The sequence below is a fragment of the Hippopotamus amphibius genome, chromosome 2 (assembly GCF_030028045.1).
Source record: "Hippopotamus amphibius kiboko isolate mHipAmp2 chromosome 2, mHipAmp2.hap2, whole genome shotgun sequence".
Classification (NCBI taxonomy): Eukaryota; Metazoa; Chordata; class Mammalia; order Artiodactyla; family Hippopotamidae; genus Hippopotamus; species Hippopotamus amphibius.
In genome coordinates this window covers 42,688,513-42,694,512 of record NC_080187.1, presented here as the reverse complement: position 1 = coordinate 42,694,512, position 6,000 = coordinate 42,688,513, and positions in this window count along the sequence as shown.

The window sequence follows — 6,000 nt, the reverse complement described above, 5'->3', positions numbered from 1 at the left end:
ATCCTCTTATTGATTGCTTAGAATATTTAGAAGAGGAAGAATACAAGTTCTGTAATTAGCATCTTCAAATCCCTAACACCAACCTACAGAGACCTTTTCTTCCCAATGAAAATAAATGTGTCCTCAAGCTTGAGTCCCTAGAAGCAACTGTGGAGCCACTTGCTAGGAAATTTCCATATGCCTTGATATCCACCATGAGTTATTCTAAAAGTGTTATAAACACTTCTTTGGAAAAAGGAGGATAGTAAACCTCTTTCCATAGCCTGATGAAGGAGCACGGGTTTTTGGATTTAGGCAAATCAATATTTGAATTTTTGCCCAATAACTTTTATCACAATAAATCATTTTATACTTAGCTTTAGTTATTCACTTATAAGATGGGGATCAAAGTTTTTATCTCATAGATTTGTTTGGAAGATTCAGTGAGATAAAATATGAAAATATACTTGGTGCACAACGGGGAGATGATACTGTCAATTCTCTCTTATTGTAGGCATGAGGATGGGCAAAGGGTGGCGAGGGAATCACTGGCCAGTAAGTAAGAGAAATGCAACCCATCACTTAAATAACCTAAGCTTCTATTGTGGGCCCCAACAGATAGCACGAGGAATGGCAGAAGGAAACAGATTTGAGGCAAACTTAGTTCTGTCTTGGTTTTGCTGTGAGATCTAGAAACAATCAATTGACCTCAAGATTTCATGTTGGTCATGATATTTACCTTCTAACTTTACAAAAGAATATGTGAAGAACGTTTTAGGTGCCTTGAGCCTTCACATGTCTGCATACTGAAAAAGACACTATGTAGAAATATGTGAAGATAATGAATGGGTATTCGTAAGCATGTATTTGTGTGAAAAAAAGTGATCTGTATTGTGAAATTTGCTATGCTATGCAATATGTTTGAATATTATGGTGGGTGCTTGGAAGGGACAGGGGCACGTGTGCTCAGGGATTAATGGCTGATGGACTACTCTCAAGAGCGTCATAACCTACGCGAGACCATGAAAGCCACATGACATCTGTTCATTGCAAGGCCACCATTCTAACAAAGTGGATCCCACGTCTCAGAACTTGGTTTCCATTACACAGGCAGGTTAATTATTTTAAAATCTACCTTTTTGAGGGCTATCATCCAGAGACTGTTACCATGCTTAAGGTGATGGAATACTTCCTTTAGTTTCTTTAAGGCATACTTAACTGACCTCTCTAAGCCACACTTTTAGTTTGGCAGTGCCAAATAATCTCGCCTCACAAAGCATTTTTAATAGCATTTGAGAGAATCTCTTCTTTCCAAAAGTCAAAACGTTCTGCATAAACAATAAAGCAAAGTGGAGGCATGGGCTATTAAACAAACAGCAGTGGTAGACGCCAATATTTCACAATATCACTACTTGCTTAATAGGGTGCAAGCAATTTAAAAAAAATCTTGAGTTCTCTAATTATTTCCATTAACTGTTCAAATCGGTGCTTTTTCATGATGTTGGTTATGAACAGTAAAAGTAAATCAAGTGATACTAATAATAATTTTCAATTAAAAAACGCCACTAGAAAATGAGCTGCTGGCTCAGTCAGTTGTTTGAGGATATACACTCCTTTTTCATTAACACAAAACCTAGTTCAATAATTGGGCATAATTTTACTCTTAAACATACAGAAAGGTTTTCCCAAGACTCAAAAGATTCTAGGCTGGACTCTTTCAATGTTGATGGCTTCTCCCTACCTCCTTGTTCCTTCATCCCTTTCCTTTTCTGCTCTCACCATCTCTTATTTTTTGTGTGATTTTGTACTTTGCAGGAAAAGCAAAGTTAGATTAGGAAGAGGGAGGAAATCAGAATCAGCAAAGCAGGCATTCCAGAGCAGCATATGCTCAGAATTCAGGGATAAATAACATCCTCAGAAAAGAAAACTGAATATTTGTGGTCCAGTGTCCTTCTTTGTGGAAAGGAGGAATATGAACAGGGCAAACAGAGGAAAGATCTCTCTAGAATCCATTTGACCTTGACTTTAGAGCTTCTTTGCTCTGGTGTCCACCTGCTTCCTGAATTTCACATTCAGGGAAAGGACTGTGGAGATGGTTTGTACTAAGACTTGATAGCCAATGACTGTAGGCTCATTAAAGGATAAGCGTTCTACTCTATGATTCACGTATCCCCCGCTTTTCAAAAGTTTGCTTTACGCCACTTGGCTTTTATGAAACACTGACATTAGTACCTGTTTTTGTTAACAGAACTATCCAAAGGGAATTTTTGCTTTAATGAAAAAAGGCCAAAAGTGAAAATAGTGTTCAGTGTTTGTTTTGCGGGGAGTCATTATAGAGGCAGCGCACCCCACTCTGAGCACTGAGAGTGGCCCTGCCAAGCTCCTTCCCTGGAAACCATACTCAGCATCTCAGCATCAAACCACCATCGATTTGAATGGTGTCTGTGAACATCTGTGCTTTATCACAATTTATTTTGTGCAACCATTAGCAAGATGTGCTTTAATAATACCTCTTTGCTTTATGCCATTTTGGCTTAACAAAAATTTTCATAGGAAAGCTCTGTTTTTGGATAGTGAAGGAAATCTGTAATACCAAGCCTAAAAATTTTAGAGACCATTGTTGAGATTTCAGTGTTGAGCTCCCAGATTATTGCATAGTCTTGAAATACTCTCAAATATATTTCTGATTACTGGATAAAATTTTATATATTTTATATAATTACTATAAGTTTATATATGTATAAGAAAGAACAGAAATGCAGTTACCAAAATGATATGTGGTTTGTTTATTAGAAATAGAGAAAAGTCTCTCCTCTCCTTCCTGTAGTTAACTTTTAACAATTTCATAATAATTCCTATTGTAATAAAAGAACCAGAAAAACAAATAAGTATGGATATCTGAAAATAAAGTCCAAAATTGAGATGAGCCACATGTTGGCTGTACATGGATTAGCTGATGGGAAGAGGAGTCAAGGATGGTGGAATAGCCAGGGACCATAAAAACTGTGGTAAGAACCCTGTGGAGGTTAAAATGGTACTAGGAGTTGTGTAATGCCTTTATCTTTTCTTCTTCCTTTCACTAAAGAAATAAGTGATAGAAGTAAGACAATTGGGAATCTGGATTATTGTCTTGAGTTATAGTAGGCATTCTCAGCCTGGCTTGGTGGTGGGTCAGTTGAGTGGAAAAGATACAAAGAGACTAAATCTAATACCTTTAAGATCTTACTCCACTTAGATCAGGATGACTTACACTTCCCCTGTCTTTAAAATGCCCCATTCCAGAATAATGACTTAATCCCAATTTTATACCATTTTTGCTTTTATCTAGAGTATTCAAGGCCATGAATTTCTTGAAAAGTAATAACAATTAATTAACTTTTTTATACTCAGAAAAGGCAACTATCCATCATCATCTCCCCTACCTCAACCACGGCCTTAGGGATTATTTATTTCAGCATATGTTCCTATTAAGCAAGCACTCTATACATTTAACTGCCAAAGAATTGGAAAAGGCAAGCAATTTCATTCCAGGCCCCCAGATTCTTTCTGGAACTCATTTTTTACACAAAAAGTTCTATCCTGAAAAAACAGGGTATGCAGTAACTAAATTTGGGTGTATATTTTTAACAGCAACCCAGAGGTAGTACTTTTTTCCCAGCAATACCCAAATTTTGATCTTCATGGTTTAATATTTAACTTATCTCCCATATTTAGAGAGTCTCCATATTGATGATTAAGTGGCAAGTGGTCTATTGTATTTCTTTGGAAGAAGAAAAGGAATTTGCATTCAGTATTCTAAAACCACACCTAACTGTTTGATCTGTAAGGCAATGTAGACCACTGAGTACATGCACAGGTTAAAAAATTCCATCCTTTGAAATCTTAGTTGAAAATGTCAAAGTCAAGCTGCAGTGAGCTTCATCTGAACATGAGAAAGCCCCCAGTCTCACTAATAAAACTTTCAGATTTTTTGATTGAATGCCATTTGAAATTACCCTCATCACGTTACCAGGCACTAAGTAGCATACAGTAGGGTTGCCTCTCGACATGACCCTATTAGAGATTGCCACTTGTGAGGAAATCTATTCAAAAGCAGAGGCTGTATTAAGCTAGATACCAGGTCAAATGACACTGTTTGGGGGGAAAATGGAGAGGTACTTCAGCCTAATGATTTGTGAAAAGTTAAGTAACAACAAATTCCATGAATATGAAATTGGGGAAAGAATGCCCTCATCGCTGCTTTTATCCTTCTGCACTCTGTGCAGAAGGTAGCCTGAGGAATTAGAAATCGCACCTGCTGGTGCGCCCATCTCTCTCTGAAATGATGCTTTTATGATTGTGATTTTAGAGCATTGAAGATGGAAAGGGGGAATTTCAGTTTGGGGTTCTCGACGTTTTTTTAAGTCAGTGAAAGGGGATGGCAGGAAGCGCAATATGAGTATTCTGACATTTCCTACTTATTTTTGCTTCCAAGACCCTTTGTGTATTCATGCAGCTGGCTGTAGAGAACTTTGACAGTTTTAGTTGGAAGCTGGGGAAATCTCAGGGAGAAGCAAGCTCGGTTTCTGCATTAATAAATCATGGAAATAGATTTGGGATTCTCCACTGATTTATATTGGGATTTTAGAATTTTAATTTTTATAACCTTTTTGCTGGAATATGATAGGTATTAATATAACAGTGAAATATACAATACAATGTAAAATATTACATAATATAAACAGAAAAGTATGCATGTTATAAATTTTCACAAACTGAACACACACATGTGTAAAGCCATACGAGAAAGAAATAGCAACCCAGAAGCCACTCTCATGCCTCCTTCTAGCTACTCCTCAAGGGTAACCACTCTCCTGTCTTCTAGATTCATTTTGCCTTCCGTGTACTTTCTGTAAATGGAATCGTACTGTATAGCCTCTTTTGAGTCTGGCATCCTACACTCAACATTGTAAGATCCACCCATAAGTACGTTTCATTTTATTTTATTCATCTGCATTGTTTATATTTTTCCACTATGTGATTATGCAGTTTATTCATTCTTTTTTTTTATTTTTTATTTTTTTTATTTTTTGGGGGGTACACCAGGTTCAATCATCTGTTTCCATACACACATCCCTGTACTCCCTCCCTTCCCCGACCCCCCCCCTCGAGTCCCCCCCACCCTCCCTGCCCCAGTCCTCCAAGGCATCTTCCATCCTCGAGCTGGACTCCTTTTGTTATACAACTTCCCACTGACTATTTTACAGTTGGTAGTATATATATGTCTGTGCTACTCTCTCGCTTCGTCTCAGTTTCCCCTTCACCCCCCGTCCCTTCCCATACCTCGAGTTCTCCAGTCCATTCTCTGTATCTGCATCCTTATTCTTGTCACTGAGTTCATCAGTACCATTTTTAGATTCCGTATATGTGAGTTAGCATACAATATTTGTCCTTCTCTTTCTGACTTACTTCACTCTGTATGACAGATTGTAGTTCTATCCACCTCATGACATATAGCTCCATCTCATCCCTTTTTATAGCTGAGTAATATTCCATTGTATATATATGCCACATCTTCTGTATCCATTCATTTGTTGATGGGCATTTAGGTTGCTTCCATGTCCTGGCTATTGTAAATAGTGCTGCAATAGAGTGTTTAGGCTATTTTTGCCTCCTACAAGTAGAGCTGCTTTGCATATTCTTGCATGGATCTTTCAAAGAACCCATATACAGTTCTCTGTTGGGTATATACCCAGAAGTAGACTTGCTGGCCATAGGGTACGGATAAGTTCATCCTGAGCAAATATTGCCAAACAGACATCCAGAGTTGTTGCTACTTCTACTCTTGCCAGCAGTGAAGGAAGGTTTTGGTTGCTTTACATCCTCACCACACTTGGTATGGGTCTAGGAATTTTTGAGGTTCTTGAGGACGATGATGTTTTCTTGTTCATGTCAGAGTTCAGAACACTGAAGATAATGATAGCACTATGTTAGGTTACCAGATTACTGTCAGCCCTAATAAGAGCTGGATTTGTGAGCAGA